Source organism: Rhynchophorus ferrugineus, unplaced genomic scaffold (assembly GCF_030347505.1).
Source record: "Rhynchophorus ferrugineus isolate W39M unplaced genomic scaffold, kcgeb_rfMv2 rfM1, whole genome shotgun sequence".
In the NCBI taxonomy this organism is placed as follows: domain Eukaryota; kingdom Metazoa; phylum Arthropoda; class Insecta; order Coleoptera; family Curculionidae; genus Rhynchophorus; species Rhynchophorus ferrugineus.
This window is the reverse complement of record NW_027472580.1, coordinates 26,138,005-26,157,112: the sequence shown is the minus strand read 5'-3', so window position 1 is coordinate 26,157,112 and position 19,108 is coordinate 26,138,005. Positions and strand designations below refer to the sequence as shown.

Below are 19,108 nucleotides of genomic sequence, written 5' to 3'. Positions count from 1 at the left end.
AACTCAACATAATACAATTCCTAGGTTTGGGTTATAATTTAGGTCAGGATAACCAACATAAATTTATGGCGAGATGTTCATCCCAGTTTTTCTTACTTTTACAATTTTTATCTATAGTCTATCTAAGTATTGCCTGACGTATATTAGTTTTAGTATCAGACAATATTGTGTTTCTCATTTCGTTCTAGTTAAAAAGAGACGCAATGCTGTATGATAAGTTCGAATATGTAAACTAATGAGCCTGTTGTCAACAAGTCGTCCGGTTGTCAAACGTGCAAAATTATTGAAAATAATAATGATAAAGAGGTTATAACCTATAAACTATCGTGGCTGTATAATTAACTGTAGTTTTTGGCTGTACTATAATATTATAAACTAAAACTCAGAGTTGATGTGGCAACATTGCAACGTTTTACCGTCTTAAATTGACATGACGTATCTTCACACCAACATTGGATACACTATATAGACGAATTCATTAATCTGTAACCAACCATATATACATGACCGTCACCTTACGGGTTCCGGCACTTAATGGCTTAACTTATGTTTACAACAATTGTTATGCTTACGTTTGTTAAAGTATTTTGATCTTCTTATCACGGTGTGCAGCCTGGTTATTTCAAATTTATTATAACTCAACAGTGAATTGCGATTCAGTTGCCTTTATTTAATATAAAATTTGCGATTAAAAATTTAAGTTAATACAATTTTTTTTATATAGTACTAGTTTTATATAGTTATGCTTAGAATAAAAAATAGAACTAAAAAAATATTTTTAACAAAATTGAACCGACTTCAAAAAATAAATAAGGAACTCACTACAAGGTAAAAAATAATCAAAGTTAGATTTTCACAAACAATCTCTTCATTCGACTTCACCTCTTCATTCAACTTCACTTCTTCATTCGACGAAAATTTCTTCCCAGCAAGCATTATTTTGAGATCTGAGAACAGGAAATAGTCACTGGGGGCCAGATCTGGAGAATACGGTGGATGAGGAAGCTCAGTTCATGGATTTTTGACATCGTTTTTACTGACTTGTGACACGGTGCATTGTCTTGGTAAAGCAGAACTTTCTTGTTCTTCAAATGCGGCCGTTTTTCGGCGATTTCGTTCTTCAAACGTCGTTGTTTTCGGTCAAAAGTGAGCTCGCGCGGCACCCACTTTACAGGGAGCTTTCTCATACCCAAATATTCGTGAATGGTATAATGTACACGTTCAGTTGATATCTTTAGAGTGTCTGCTATTTCATTCAAGTTCAATTTATGGTCATTCAAAATCATTTCGTGGATTTTTTAAATGTATTCGTCGATAACAACCTCTTTTGGGCGTCCACTGCATTCACCGTTTTCGGTTCTCATTTCACCACGTCAAAACTTAGCAAACCAATCCCTGATGGTTGATTTTCCTGGGACAGTGTCCGGAAACTCGGCATCAAGCGAAGTTTTTGCTTCAACTGTATTTTTTCCCTTTAAAAAGCAATATTTTATCAACACGCGAAATTCCTTTTTATCCATTTTATTCACAATAACAAAAGTTGCTTCATTCAAAATGCTATAATCCACAAACTAACGATCCGACAGCTGTCAAATTTAAACACGCATCTTTTGAGGATTAGGGCTAACTAACAAACATATGGGTTTAATTCTAATAGCGCCATCTATGTGTCAGGCCGGGTACTTTTCAATTCACCTGTTACACACGATTTAGCTTAATACCTACCTAAACCTATTTATCTATTTACAATATTATTTTAACTACCACCAACTAATAACTTTGAACTGTGTATATATCACAAAATTTTATTATTTTCGTATTGTTTGGGCTTGGTCATTATACATTATTCACAAATATCTGATTATTTTAGATAAAAAAAGTGAAAACTTTGTACGTGCCTCTGAAATTTAACGGTTTCCCTCTATGTCCCCCCCTTCCTATAACAGATCCTGATTTGGTTCCATTGGGACTACTTCGGAAGTGCATTCTTTAGAATAAAAAAATTATTTTGAAAATCGGTCCATAATTGACGCGGAAATCGGTGAACACATATTAAAAACAATATAAACAGTCGAACATAGAACCTCCTCCTTTTTTGATGTCGGTTAAACATGAAAGGCCATAATTGTAAAAATAATATTAATAATAACTGTCGCCAATGGTATTAACCACAAAAGTGATAAAAAAAAAGTGGAATCGTATGTATATACCAAAACAGGACTAACAAAATGGTTCGGAAGCCATGACCCGTTTAATTTTTAAAGCACAATAACAATTTCTTCGAGTTGTAACTATCAGCTCTCCGTCGAAATTGCCATAAATACATTCCCGAAAATGTCCAAATCCGAATGGGCTTTTCCTTTAGAAAGGCCCAAGTCGTCTGGAGCCATAAAACCGCTATAAATCGAAAGGGAACGTCTAGAACAGAAGACCTCAATGAAAGGAAGCGAGGGCGATAACGGGGTGAGACAGGGAGGGGGAGAATATCTCCCCCAAAGTGTAGTAGAGTGGTGGGCAAGGCAGGAATTGGCCCAAGAACATACTAATAGTACAGCTGATACGGTTTTATATTCTATTTACGGCTTTCCATACATTTCTTGGTTTCTGTTTTCTTTCTTAATAAATTCGTTGACACGGCTGTTTTTTTTGAGCTAATTTACAAATTTTAAGATAAAATATTTTTAGCAAATTTGTTATATCATTATTACCTTGACACACCCAATGTTCGGTCGGTTTTTTTGTCCAAAACTGAACATTTATTGTAAACGTACTGACACTTTATGAAACAATAATCAACATGATCGTTGTTTAATAAACACAGGGTAAATACGGTTTGGTGGAGTATGTATGGCTTTCCATTTAAGCGTTCCTATATAAATATTGTAGGATATGACAAGACATCTTCAGGTTACAATATCACTTGGACCTGTTTTTACATTTTTAGCGATCAATTTATCACCTATGATGACTTACTTCGGTTTGAACAATTTTTCGTCTTCAAAATGATCTTTGACATCAAATTCATAGATGCCAAAGTTTAAGTTTAAAGTTTTTAAACAATTCGATTGATTACGATTCATTTTTAAAAAAACTGCAGAAAATGTCAAATAATGAAAATATATGATATAAAATCATTAATATTGCCAAATCTTACGAAATTAGGCACTATAGTCTATTCAAAGTTTGTTTGTACATACATCATCAAGATTTTTAATGTATTTTGACTGCCGTAAATTGTAAATTCGTTTTTGAATCAGACAATATCTTCCTTCACATTTTATTCTAATTAAAAGAGACACAATGTTGTCTGATTAGTTCGAATACGTAAACGAATGAGCCTGTCAAAGTTGTCCGGTTGTCAGACGTATGCAAAATTCTTGAAAGCAATAGTGATAATAAGTTAGTTATAACTCTAACCTATAGATTATTCTGACTGTATAATTAACTGTAGTTTTTTTTATGTACTATAATGTAAAAATAAATTATATTTGATAAAATTTTTGTTCAGTTATTTTATTTGATTTTGATATCACAAATTTAAATGACGTATGTATAAAATAACTTTGAACAGACCATATATACTTATTTTTCAATTAAATTATTTTTCTTTTCTTTTTTATATTTTCTATATTCTTAACACTTGTTAAGTGTTAAAATACAAACAATCTAGCTGTTTAATAGTTATAAAAGGTGATATTATGATTATAACGTTGAAGTTTATAGTATTTTTGTTGTTATTGGAATAGCTATTTCTAATGCTCTTTTGGCTAATGAAACTTTTATGAATGATTGACATGATTGTTAATGTTAAAAAAGTGAAATACTATAATTTTTGTAGCAGTTATTTTATTATTATCATTAAAACATACTTCTTACTAATTTTTAACAATTTATTTATTTATTAAGCTTTGATGTCATTATGACAGCTCTTAAAATGATATGACGAATTATTTACGTTACAGCAAGTGTATTAATAGTTGCCTATAGTAGATGTCAATAAAATACTAATTTTAATACGAGAATAAGAAAATATAATCATTTCTATGTTAAATATTGTATCTTCCGGTGAAAAAATGCCGAACCCGACTACTAAAGAAATGTAAACAAACCCAATTGTTTAAAAAGTGGCTGCCGACGATAATTTACATTGTTTATAATCGAACTTACGAATCCGATCAACGGACCGGGATCAAAAACGAAAATAAACTCGTTTTTCTAACGACGGACTTATTCGAAATAGCTGCCGGACCCGTAAAAATAACATTAGAACCGAATGAGCGCCGGTATAATTGGGATTATTTCTGGCGAAAATGCCGCACATACCGTTTTTTATTTGTCACTTTTTTACGCAAAACCATTCACCGTTTGGCCCCGGGCGCCCGTAGGTTCCGATGATCGGATCTCGCCTGTGCTTCGTATCTCGTCTCACATTGATCGGTCAAGATTGTTTTCAAAGTATGATTTTAAATGACCCTCACCTCGGATATATTACGGGTATGACTTAATTTTTACGGATTTTTTTCTTCGCGCTTAAAATAGAAACGTTTTCGCGGTCTTTTTTGTATTCTTCACGGAATTGGGATGATGGCTGTAATTAACAATCACTAAAATGTTTTATTTACATTATCTAATGTAACTGAATTAGTAGATTTGTAAAAAACGCGTTTATTTTCATATTTAGGTCGATATTGAAGATTTATTTAATAAAATATAACCACAAAAAACACCAACAGTTATAAGTTGAACATATAGAGATAATTTCATTAGTGTTCAGTAGCAGATGCTATAGGGATGTTGGAAACAGCAAAAACATCTATATATAGTTATTAAAATAATATACATTATACATTTATTATACCGATGACGAAAAAATCTTCTTGTGTTGAAAAATTATCGGTTTGCTGAAAAAGTATCTTGACTAATACCTCTTATATATACGGAAAAAAATATATATTTATTTCTATCAATTTAATAGATATATCCATATTTTTTCAGCAAGTCTTTGGTATATTTTGGTCGACTGATTATAGTTAAGTTACTCGCCAGTCGGTAGGCTTAATGCGAGGACTGTGGTTCGGAGCCCACGTTAAGCCTTAGATCCAGTCTAGATAAAGCCTAGATCGTAAAATCTAGGAGACCAAAATATAACAAAAAAAATAGATATTTAGCCTATCCAATAAAATAGCCAATGCACGTCATTAAAATTTATGGTGTCAGCACGTCGCAATATTGCCGCATTAACTTGTTGAATTTTGAATGTTTTAAAGAATATTGTAGATGTTTAACCAACCAAGACAGGTAAAGAAAATATGGGGAACATGGAAGTATGGAGAGCAGAAAAATCAGAGGACGACCTAAGCGAATCTAGGATGAATGGATCTGAGAAATACTTCAGAAGAGAGGGAAAAAAATCTTGCCCCGGTTCAAGCAAGAAGATTGAGCAGAGACAGTAAATAATGGAAGGTATTTGTATATAGAAAGGAGAAAGGAGAGAAAAATATAACATACCTACTCCACTAAGTGATACAAAAGTTGTTTTGATTCTCTTTGGAATTAAAAATTAATACGAAAAATAAATAATTTTTCCTCGATTAATTTTATTGTTTGTTAACTGTGTACTGACGTCATAAGATATACTATATGACATATGAATAAACAATATAATATTATGTGATAAAGTCTGGTAACAGAAAAATTCTATAGAAAAGAAGATCACAGTTCCAAGCTAATGATCGAGGTTTGATTGAATGCGATTTTTATTGAATTGAAATACCAAAAATTTATCTAGTATTTTTATCTAATATTTTATATCACTATTCAGTTACGAAATATATAAATTTAGTAACATTTGAGCCTTAGTGTACTTAACAATTACATGATTTTTCAGTGTTGTCTCCAACAGTAAGTTTGCAGTATCATCCGCAAATGTAGTCAAGGTGACATTACATTTGTAATGTAAGCAAATTGGACCTAATGCACTTCTATGTATTATTTATTATATTTAGCTTCTTTTTATTTGGCCCCAAACAACCTTGGTGAGATGTAAGATGTTCTGGCTGGTTAAGAGTTTAGAAGTTCAGTGTGTTGTTTTAGTAATATTTTCTTAACTATGTGAATAAATCCCGCATACCAAAGCATGTCGAAGGCTTGAATTACTTATAAGGATATAGCTGAGCCGAATATAGCTTTTTATCTCCGTACGCGTTTTCACTGATGTCTATGACTCTATGCACCTAGTTAGTTCTTGGATGTTTATTCATAAAACCAAACTAAACAACTCTTAATGCAATACTGTAAAGAAAAAGAATGAACTATAAGCGCCATAAAAATATATTATTAAAAATTTTAATTAAATTGTATCAATATCAATTAATATTAATTATTATTATATTAAAAACAAATTACCTACGTAGATGAGCTAGATCGTCAATATATATATTTACAATCGTCATTTTAGAATAAGATATGGTGACTAATATTCAGACCATAGTAAAACACATTTTTTTGGCAAAATTATTTTTTTCTATTCAACATAATTCCCTTCAAGGGTGATACACTGATTATAGGGACCCACCAACTTTTCGATACCATTTTTGTAATACGATTTGTCCTTTGCTTCAAAACAGGCCTTAGTTTCGGCGATCACCTCTTCATTCGACGAAAATTTCTTTCCAGTGAACATTCTTTTGAGATCTGAGAAGAGGAAAGAGTCGCTGGAGGCCAGATCTGGAGAATACTGTGGATGAGGAAGCCATTCGCAGCCCAATTCATGGATTTTTGCCATCGTTTTCACTGACTTGTGACACCATGCATTGTCTTGGTGAAGCAGCACTTTCTTTTCCTTGAAATGCGGCCGTTTTTCGGTTGATAGTCCTTCTTTTTTAAAGGTGGTCAATGAAAATTATTCCATGCGCATCCAAAAATACAGACGCCATAAACTTGCCAGCCGATTTTTGTGTTTTCCCAGGTTTGGGAGCAGGTTCATTGTGTGCAGTGCACTCGGATGACTGTCGATTGGACTTCGAAGTGAAATGATGGAGCCATGTTTCATCCATTGTCACATATCGATGCAAAAACTCGAGTTTATTACGCTTGACCATCTTCAAACACTGCTCCGAATCATCAACTCGTCGTTGTTCTTGGTCAAAATTGAGCTCGCGCGGCACCCTCTTTGCACAGAGCTTTCTCATACCCAAATATTCGTCAATGATTTGATGTACACGTTCAGTTGATATCTTTAGAGATAATAATCGAACTTTTTGATCCATTTCATTCAATTTCAATTTATGGTCATTCAAAATCATTTTATGTTTTTTTTTAATGTTTTCGTCGGTAACAACCTCTTTTGGGCGTCCACTCGTTCACTGTCTTCGGTGCTCATTTCACCACGTCTAAACTTGGCATACCAATCCTTGATGGTTGATATTCCTGGGGCAGTGTTCGGAAACTCGACATCAAGCCAAATTTTTACTTCAACTGTATTTTTTCCCTTCAAAAAGCAATATTTTATCAACACGTGAAATTCCTTTTTATCAATTTTTTCACAATAACAAAAGTTGCTTCACTCAAAATGCTATTATTCACAAACTAATGATTCGACAGCTGTCAAATTTATACGCGTATCTTTTGAGGGTTAAGGCTAACTAAAAACATATAGATTAAATTCTAGTAACGCCATCTATGTGTCAGGCCGGGGAATTTCAATTGACCAAATTGCCCAAAGAATACAATTTACGTCACATACAAAAAATTAAATTACCAACAAGACAAATCTAAACTAATAGAACTGTTTGGGTTCGGCACCGACTTCAAAGTGATTAATTGGTAGTAGTTAAAATAATATTATAAATAGATAAATAGGTTTAGGTAGGTATTAAGCTAAATTGTCTGTATATATGAATATAAAATAAGTGAATTAGATAGGTTAAATAAGTTCTTTGTTTATTTTTATTTAGTTACCACAGTTATTACTATGTAAATATTTATTTTATTTTTTTTGTGTTAAAAATCTAAGTTTGATTATTTTTTAATTTTTAGTGAATTTCTTATTTATTTTTTGAAGTCGGTTCAATTTTTTTTTGTTAAAAATATTTTTAAAACTATGTGGAGTGCATCCTTCAATTGCTAATTAAGTTTAAGTCTGAAATATTTGATCTAGACTTTAATAACAACAAGGAAACATGACTAGATAGTTTTAGTTAATGACTAGTTGTAATATGTGTACGATATATTTTAAAAAATAATTTAAAAGCTCCAATATGCACCTCTGGATATACAACTGATAATATGGGATCGGTTAACTACAGCTTTATTTTTTCATCTAAACACAATAAATCGAACCTGAAACACCAACTCGAACATCCGTTACGAGGCTTCGAATCGATTGTTTTTCCGCTAGGTCAATATTATCATTCATAAGCAGTTGCGAAACTAACTCGGTATATCGAATAACAAACGAGGGAAATGGTTTAATTCATTATCGATTCGCATCCTACCACAATGCATCCCGCGTTGGTGCAGCCGCTGCCACTCCTGACAGGTCCCCTGCAACGTGATGGATTGCGCCTCCGGGCGACCTATCGCCCCTCGGCGCCCGTCAACGACCCCACCCCAATTCTGTCACGTCGAGGTCTCATTTTTCTCGGATCCATCGTCGGATGATTTTATTGTTCCGCCGGAAAAGTCTCACTTGTTTGATTAATTACGTATTCCGATAAAGTCGGATCGTTTTTTAACCAATTAAGGATTTTTGTGACGGTATGTATTAGGCTGACAAGACAGAGGAAACATCATTTAAAGAAAAGAGTGCTGGCTGTGTGTGGCTATTACTGGAGAATCCTAATCGGGATTCGGGACATTTCGGCAACTTCCGTCTGATTTTGCGACGTTGTCACTCAAAATCAAAAGTTAGAATCCAACGAACTACAACAGCCATTTCTGATTTGACCCTGATACTGGTAGGAACACTGTTTCGTAAGTTTAATATTTTTCATGTTTACAGTTTATTTGTTATTGTATTGTTCATATTTTGATCATAATAGATAAACAATCGATATGTAACTATTGCCAAAAAGTTATTAGAACACTTAATCTGAACAGACATATGGGGACATTACATCCAAGTGTGTATTCATTTAATTTTTAATTTAATATTGCAAATTGGATTAATTTCTATTCATTTCTAAATTTGTTATATTTTAGACATTGTTAATCCTGCGAAAGTAAAAGTACAGATAAATATGACTCGATAAGTCCTTAATATGAATATATCTCATCAAAATTACAGCTCGTTTATCATATAGTTAATCCAAAGCACTAAAATTGAACAAGAAACATTGAAAGTTGGCCCGCTTCTTGAAGATTTTAAAGTTAGTGGTTCCTATTTTGGTAAAAATGTTACTACTTCCGAATTTGAGCGTAATTCATCAGAAATTCATAAGAGTGTACCAAAAGGTAAGAGAAAAGAGTTATTAAAAACAAATAAAAATATAATTGCAGTCAAACTGGCTATGAAAATTCCAATAGATGCTGTATTTTATGAAACCGGAGCTAATTTAAAAATACTAGAATTATTGACTCTTAAAGATTCATTTAATATACAGCAAGCAAATCAATTGAATTCCACAGTATAAAACATAAAAGTGACGTTACAAGTGTTGAAGCATCAGTGAGGTAAAATGAGGTAAAAATACAGGATTTGTATTATATAAGCCACAGTCTTAGTTTCATTTTACAGTGCCTACCCTATTTGTATATCGAAGAGGGAATTCTATGAGGAACAATGAAGGTATTTTTAGTGTCGTACAAGATATATTACTGAGTAATTTTAAATATAAATGGATTCTTGTGTTTATATATATATATATATATATATATTTATATATATATATATATATATATATATATATATATATATATATATATATATATTGATAAATAAATTATATTTGTTACTTTATAAGTTGTTTCATTTTCTCTTTTTCCTTTTAAAATTAAATATGTTTATAAAAGGCTAAATAACTTAGGCATAATATGATAACTTAAAATAATAGGCGGTAAACTTAAGTACTTGGGTCTCAACAGAAATATTGAGTTAACTCGCGAATTCAAGATAATATATTTTATTTATATTATATACTTCAAATATACGTATAATTTTCAACAACTGGCAACATTATAATTTCAAATCCTTGAGCGCATGCCAGGATTCTCCAGAACTAGACTCTTGTGCAAGGAAATTATAATAGACGACAGTAAAAGTACATTGGCGTGCCGGCGGATTGGCCAGAACAGCTTATGCGCATTTACTCTAAACTAGCTAGACCGACTTCACAACCACGCGTTGTTGCAGTGTTGTTGGAAGTAATGTTTAGGTTCTGGCCAATAGCTTTTTATTGTAATATTATGAAATGCTGCTGCTTCATCACACTGTATCACTTTTCATTAGAGGCATAGTACGTAGCAAAGATTATAGCAATATTTTGGAACCATTGAAGTGACTATAATAGATTTGCTGGAAGTAAATATCTTGTCTCAAGCGGCCCATAGACGCTCAATATTATTGCGCAATATTTGGGTTTGTGCAATATATATGTATTGACTGTGAAATTCTGGTGGGGACTATTTGCACAATGTGGTTGTACATCTGTGCTCGCAATGTAGCAATATATTGCCAACCTTTAATATCGCCTAAATACAATATAATTTTTTGTACAAACCAAAATATTGTACAATAATATTAACCGTCTAGGGCCCGCCGTCAACATATTCTGCCACCCACATTGCACAATAATATTAAGCGTCTATGGGCCGCTTAAGGATAATTTCGATTTGTGTCCGAGACGATATATTTGGTTTAGTTCAAGTCCAAATTGTTTTCGTCTAGCAAGTATATGATTTTTCAAAGTTAATGCGCTAAATGATAATTTTTAACTTTTAAGATTTTTTAATAAAAATTTAAAGTAACTATTCACATTCATCAACTTTAATTGATCTCATTATTGCAATGTCTAAATCATACAAAAAAGTTGTTAAAAAATACTTTGTGTAGCCACCATACAGCCCGTATTTAGTTCAATGAACATTAATAAACAAGCAATATTGGCAAACACTGTTTAATAAAAAGTGTTTTTGCGTGCCTAATGTTATATATTGTTGGATAATCTTATTTCCTTTAGTATATTTTTTGCGGATTAATACAATTTTAATTATAAATTTATATTTGTACCTAGTAAATACTTTTCATTTGTACTTAGATTAATTTACAGGCAAGGCAAATGGGGGACAAATACATCGGTATGTATTTCCCAAATTCAAGTGATTAAATAAGCAAATAGTAAAACATATATGCTTATCTTTTACACATGTTCATGTATCTTGGCTCGCTCCAATCTTCTTATTTCCAGTAGTCGTACTGCTTGCTCATTCGTATGATAGCATTTTTTCTTGTTTTACGGCGAAATCCTAGACAACGTCATAGTTCGCGACAATCGCTGATTATGTGCGATCAGCGTTAATCGAAAAATTAAAGAAATAAATCCCAATGTTGAATTAGTACTATTCTCAAATCAGTTTCAGAGTTCAGTAACTTGCAATTTATTCTTTCCTTGTCTATACATAGTTGAAAAGTTCTGATAGCAGCTACAGGTAAAAGTTTAAAAAGGATTCGAAACACGCGGTGAAGCAGAGAGGCGATATCGTCATCACAAAAAACATTCTTGTTTATTTGTTTTACATTAAAAATAATAAAATATTGTTCACAATAAAACCTGGAAATTAAGAGAATCCGGAATAAGTAAGTTACTTTCCATATATAAAAAAATATAAACATATTAAACAATCATCAAAAACCCATTAACTAACCATAATATTGTACAAAAAACATATGTTTTTGTCATTCCTTTAAAGAACAATATTTTGCATTTTTTGTCTCATCATTAAAAGCTTTCTATAGCTCAGAAAATATGAAACTAAAATATTCAATAATTGAAATAAAACATTGATGAAGGAAAAATACCATAAATAATTTTGATTTTGCCTGTTTAATATCCAGTCAAGCTCATAAATGATTCAGGATGTTATCATAAAAACCGTGAAGCGCGATGCGATACGGCCATGACCTGACAATAGTTTTTATCAAACTTATAATGGAAAAATATTAGTTCTTTTCCTTGATTATTAGGGAAAGTGTTTTTCAATTGTTAATGAAACTCCAGTTGGTTTTATTTCTGTACTGACAGTAATCAGTAAAATAAAGAAATATTCGAGTTCGATAAACTAAGATCATTTTGTTTTAATGCTACATTTTAGCATTTTTTCGATATCTTAACATCCGTCCGGTTTTCGAACGGAATAAGATGTTCGAAATCTACCCAGGTGGTTCAAATTGGTAATATAATTATTATTGACTACCTTTTCTACCAGTTATATGTAAATTCGTGAAGTATATATCAATTTACTAATTTATTGTTACCATGTTTGATTTTTCTAAAATTAAATATAGTCTATTCAAAGTTTTTTTGTATATACGTCATCAAGGCTTTGTTTTAATAAATTTGAAATCGCTCGGTTTTTATTGCTGCACTGAATATTAGTACGGGAACGGTCTCTAGAATATCTCAAAAATTAAAAAACAATATAACTTAATTAAATTCACCAAAAAGAAACCGTCTTTATGCGAAACGGGTGATGAATCAAGATCAGCTTGATGTTAGCTCTATCAGAGTCAAATCTATGAAATGTATAAAAACAGTAGGTAGCTTTTTTCAATCGAAATATAATTTAATACAATTATTTCTGAGAAAATGGTTAGTCTTGAAAGTATTCATAAAAAGCCGAAAGATATGCAGCTATTTGAGCGATGTCGAGCATCCCTTCATACACTGTTGGGTAATTTAGGATTTAAATGGTGTAAAGATAACCCAAGAATGGGTTTAATGGAACTTGCAGACATTGCTTTTAAAAGAACACAATTTCCAGAAACATAACAAATTAAGGAAGAATTATATTAATTTGTTATATTTAGATGAGACGCGGATATTTCAGAATGGTACATTATGTCACTCATGGCAATTCATTGCAGATAAAACTATGTCATGAAGAAGTACTTAATGCTGCATAACTTGTTTTTGCAGTGGTTTCTTTGGTCGGTCAAAATCTGGTTTTAAAGAACTTGGAGGAACCATGAGTAAGTAAGTCAGTAAGTCATCATAAAATAAGTTTTTAAGAAACCATGTGAAGGAATGAACTGTTAATTGTTACTAGGTAAACATAAATTAAATGTTTCATTGCGTGCGTTTTTTGCAATTTACTTTTTCCGGAAAAAACTTGGATATTCCATCAGGAACTGTTTGGGTATGTGGCATTGTCGACCATAACACCTTCGGTTTGGATAAACTCGATAAGATATACAGAGAAAGTAACTGGTACATGGTGGAATCGTGAACATGTTTGGACAGTGACTCGGAACGTGAAAGTGATTAAAGGAAACTTTCAGGATATCTGATAATGCTGTGTAATGCTGGAAATTCCTAAGACAGAGTGATGAGAGTGGAAACAACTAAAGGTATGTACATAATTAATAGAATATAACTGTAGAAAATCGTATTGTAGAGCATGCAAGATTTGTGCGCAAAGATATGATTGTAATTGTTCAGAATTAAAGATGACCATTAGGTTAGAATGTATGAGGGAGAATGAATACTACTATGTGTTGTAGATATGGAAAATGCATTAGGCAGAATTCAGTGATTCATTTTATCAAGAATGGTGTACAAAGGTAGTAGCAGAAGAAATAAAAAACTACAGTGATATCAAGATGAGTTTACAAGTAAACACACCATCGAAGGAAACAAAAACTAAACGTAAAGGTTAATATTTATGTTCTCGAATGAACGTAATATATATTACATTGATATATAATTGTTAGTTAGGTGGATTAGGCTTTCAGGGTATACCACTACATAAAAAAACGCGACTAGAACTTTAGCTCGTTGGTGATGTGGAAAAGAGTTCAATGTAAATATAATAAAACAATTCTAACCTACAAAATATTATATTTGTGTTCTTAATTATAGTTTTAAGTCCTTCGATAATATATGCTTTAGATGTACTATAACGTTAAAATAAACTAAATATGTTTGATAACATTTTTTGCGGCAACATTGCGACGTTTCGTCGTCACAAATTTAGATGACGTATATACAAAATAACTTTGAACAGATTATAAAATTATGACAGTCGTGATATATTACGAAAAAAATTGGGATAATTAAGACACGTGCTTAATGACTGCCAACAAGCCGATGTAGGGTAAAAGCAACTAGGTCATCCCTAATTTCCATCGTGCATATTTAAGCTGGTGTGAAAACAAGAACGACAACTGAAGGACACTCGCGCACCCTTCAGGATCGGGACAAGTGCAGGCCGAAAGACGACAAAAGAGGCCCAGGATGTGTATGCCAGTTCCCCCTTATTTTCCCCGCTCCACAATGGACGTCAGACTGAATGAGGCGGGCAATTCGAGACGATGGAAGGCCTTTGTACCAGAAAAATTGTACCGGATAAAAAGATCTACGTATGGGAATAAAGAATGAAGCAGACGAAGAATGGAAGGGACCAAGAACAAAACGTTTCCGAAGATAGGGTTATTTTCATTTGCTTTCCTTTTACTAGTCGTTCCTTTGAATTATCCCAACAAAGACCGTGAAACAATGATCTCCGAGTAGTTTTGTTTCGTTCTTTGTTTATTTCTCTCGTACAATACACGGGTTGAAAACTGTCCGGTCTGACCTAAAGATCATCAATATCATATGAATGTTTTGAACAACACACCAATATTTTTTATAGTTGGAATTATAAGAGTTGAGGATAAAAAAAATTAAGAATAATATGGTCATGTAAAGTTATATTTTACATTTCTTGCAGACAAAAAATTAATATACCCGCTTTATCTGAAGGTATATACAGCTGTAAAAGAAATACTAGACCGAGCATAGATTAACAAAATTTGAGAAAAACAAGAATCGTCTGTTTTCCTTCCTTACAAGATATTTTTTTATTTTCGAAATTACAGTACTCATTTAATTAATAATTTTAAACTTGTTAAGATTTTTCTGTAAATTTTAGAAGTACTGACCTCTGATGAGTTTCAAATTTAATTAGTATTTGCATTAAATGCAAGTTCATGAACAACGCACTAACCGAATATTGCAGGTAATAAATATATTAATATGTGCATCAAGAGTTAAAATGAATACAGCCTAGAATACTAACAGTTATAATAAAATAGTTTTATATAATTTTAATTGGGACACAAAGAACAATGTAATTTTTATGTAAAAATATAGGTAAAGAAATTACTTTTTTAATCATCCTATTTTTATTATTTATTGAGTATTATTATTATTTGAGTATTTATTGTTTTTGTAATATATATTTTAGGTGAGAAAAGGTAGACTAAAATGAAGCAATGAAAATATGCAGGATTTAAAATGAAACTAATACATACTTTGCATAGATGGAACACATATGACAAATAGAAGAAATTATTAATTATTAATTATTAATAGTACATTTCTGAATATAAATAGCATTGATAAATATTAAGGTGGTTAATTATTAATGCAATACGATATGGGCAATAAGGTATGTGATTTGAACTTGAATTTTGAATTTGTAAATTATTCTTTGAACCTTCTATCAATTAATTTGGTTATTTACTATTAGACCTAATTTTGGAAAATTAGTAGTTAATTTAATGATTGTAAATACATTCATTTAATATACATTTCTAAATTGTAAAAAATAATAATTGTATTCGTTATAGCTGTGATATATATGTTAAAGTCAAATTATTAATTTCATTTTTTTTTCAATTGTTTTACTCATATATTCTCTGTTTTAATATATAAACATGTACTATTTCACGTGTTATTTCATACTTTATGTTTATAACATAAAAGTAAAGAAAGATTATGGATATTTGATGCTCTGATAACAAAGTATCATTTTGTTATAATGTTCAGTGGCATAATAATTTACACTGATTAGTACTATTGAAATCAGATTCCATTAAATGCAACTTAAAAAAATGTTAGGTGAGTGTTAGTTCTTAAGATAGTTTTCGTATATTTTAATATGTCTTAATATACAGACATTTATCATTTTAACCAAAAACATTTATGATCTGAAAATACTGCGAAAATAAGTTTTAGTAACACATTAAAAATGATGTGTTAGACCATTTACTCTATTATAAAAGTAACAGGATTAATTTAATGCTTTGTATTTGACCACAGCGCGATCCCTGGTAAGTTTCAATGGCGTTATTTGTTAATAGCATTTAGGATGCTGATTAGACATTGTTTTGTATTTAATGAATTACTCTCGTTTACTTCATTTACTTTCATTTACTCAACAAAAAGCTATTTCCCTCTGAAAATGGCGATTCCAGAAAGTCGTTTCATAAAAAAATGTATTTCCGAAAAAGGACAAATGTAACGCCGGTTCACTGAAAATCATTTAGAGCAAAGCAAAATTAACTGTTTTTTAAATCTCTTTATCATGGCCTCTAATTATATTTCCAGCTGCTTCTATTGTCCAGTATAATTCACAGTAGCATCAATCTCTGTTTCCGTATACAAACTAAATATTTTCTATCCTACATACTGGCACTATCCTACATACTGAACTGGCATGTTGACATGAATTGATGAATTATTTATTGCTAATTTCAAGAAACAGATGGTGTTCTATATATAATAATATTTCATTATAACACTATTTACTATACTTACTATCTACTTCACGATCTTTTGCTTTTTAACACATTTGATCACCATGAGATTTATAATTTTCTGACATTTCTGGATCGTCTCTCAATTTCTGTTATTATTTTACGAAAGGGACGCAAACAAAACAATATACTTTTATCGCACGTTATATTGTTCCAATTAGTTTGTTTCTCGAATAAAATAAAACCCATGGAAGATTAATTAGACCAATAAAATTATTAATACTGATAGCACTTTATGAATATTGACGCTGGAACACTTCTTGTAAATTACTAAAAGGATGATGTTGACTGAAGTGACGTTAATATCATGTATACATCAATTAAACTGACCCAGATATCTGATTTATGAAAATAACGATATTCTGGTGAACGGTCCGATATAATGTATGAAACAGAACCGAAATGAAATATATCACAAAGGACGTGGAATAATGATGGTAAAACGAGTAAGAAAAATATGTTTTACGACTGGTCGGGACAAAGAGGAGTGATTCATGTTCTGTCCGAAACGCAATTTGTTAAAATTGTATAATTAGGTTTTATGCAGTCGCCTCGGCCGAATTAATGATGTTGTGGCGCCGCATCAGGACATAGAGACTCTTTGTTACGCTATGGTCGACCTAATTTTCGAGAAGACGGTCCAATAAATAAACCGAATCTGGTGGAACGAGACTGGCATTAAATGTTTATAAAATGGGCTCCAAAAATGATACATATGACTAATTTGTTATTAATTATACAGAAAACTCAGAGCATCAATTAAGCCGTAAACAGGACCCAAACTTGTAATTACTCCGATAGTCCGAGTTATAATTTTTTCCTTCTGTGCTCTGTGTCACGGCAATCAGTTTCAGATCAATAAACCGTAGCTCCCATCCGTCTACATGAATATGTCGTTGGGACAGGCCAATGCCACCTCGTTTGATACTTTATGCTACACTGGCTTATTTCCTGCCTTACTGTTTGTACACCGAGATCCAGATGCATATCTGTTGTTCATGCTTTGATGAATAATGACCAAATTCCTTAAAGCCTTGGTCCGGAACTTCTTGAATACCGTCCCGATAATTTTGCTCTCATTGTTTAAATGGAAGTGGCGACCTGAAAACCTGTTGACCAATTCATACTACGGATTTTGTTGTCGAGTTGTTTACGCTTGGTCCAGATGTGCTTCGCCGAAGCTAAACTACGATCCAAGTAAAAGCCCAAGTACTGTGCATGCTCCTCTTGTGGGATGTTATATAATTTTACCAACGCAACGCCGGTTATCTTTTCTCAGACTGTAAGTAATATGAGTGAGTGGACTTGGTTTGGTTTGCTTTTATTCTTCATTGGTTAAACCATTTTTCTATTTTAATTAGATGGCATTGGAGCTGAGACGAAGCAGTTTTTGAGTCAGAATGCACAGAGAGGATGGTAGTGTCGTCAGCGTAGATCGCAGTCATTGTGTCCTCACTAGTTGGAAAGACCGCAGTGAAACTCCATCGATTAAGGTAGGATGATAGTATGTGATAAAATGAACGTGGAAGCGTCTTTTTTGGTTTCTAGCCAGTCCACAACGCCAGACTTTGTCAAAGTAGATTGTCAGACTTATGCCCAAAAACCAGTCGCCTTATTTTCCAAACGTTGTCTCGTCCGACTATCAACTTTTCGCATCAATGGGACATGAGCCTGCAGAGTAACAGTTCACTCTTTAGTTTTGTGCTATTTTTAGCACGTTAATTTCAAAGAAGTTAGAAAATGGCTTTATTAATAGTTTTACCTAAAGGACAAACAATTTTTTTAGGACACCATCCATAAATTTCCTGAAAAATGGTCAAAAAACGGTAATGATTTTCCGATACATTTGGTATAAGTGCAAGCTGTAATGCGCAACCCTCACGGATTATCATAAGACGAGCTACTGAGCTTCTGTGTGCAAGTGACAACAGCTTAGGCTACGGCCAATTCAGAGCGAAAAGGAGCAGACAACTCAACCTTTTTACTATTGAATAGTTACTTTTTTTCAAAAACATCGGTATAAAGACCTTAAATAATTAATGGACGTTCCTAATAAGATTAGCAAGAATTGAAATAATATGGACTGTTCCTTTACGGCCAAATTCTAATTCGAAGCTATTTTATCAATAACTGGGCCGCCTGAAGAGGACAATTTTGCATATAACATGAACTGTGTTTTATCAAGACAATGCTAGAGCATACACACCTATAGCGATAGATCAAAAGTTCAGGAACTTGGATAGAAAGTTCCATATAGGCCCACCTTAGCGGGTCGGATTTTGCTCCAAGTGATTATTACCTATTTCTGTCGAT

At 32.2% G+C, this 19,108-nt stretch overlaps 1 protein-coding gene across 2 annotated transcripts in view; it reads right to left on the bottom strand.

The window, feature by feature from the left end:
• The window catches only part of Snoo (Sno oncogene), a 166,487-nt gene that overhangs the window by 7,124 nt on the left and 140,255 nt on the right, over nt 1–19,108 (bottom strand). The window lies entirely within an intron of this gene.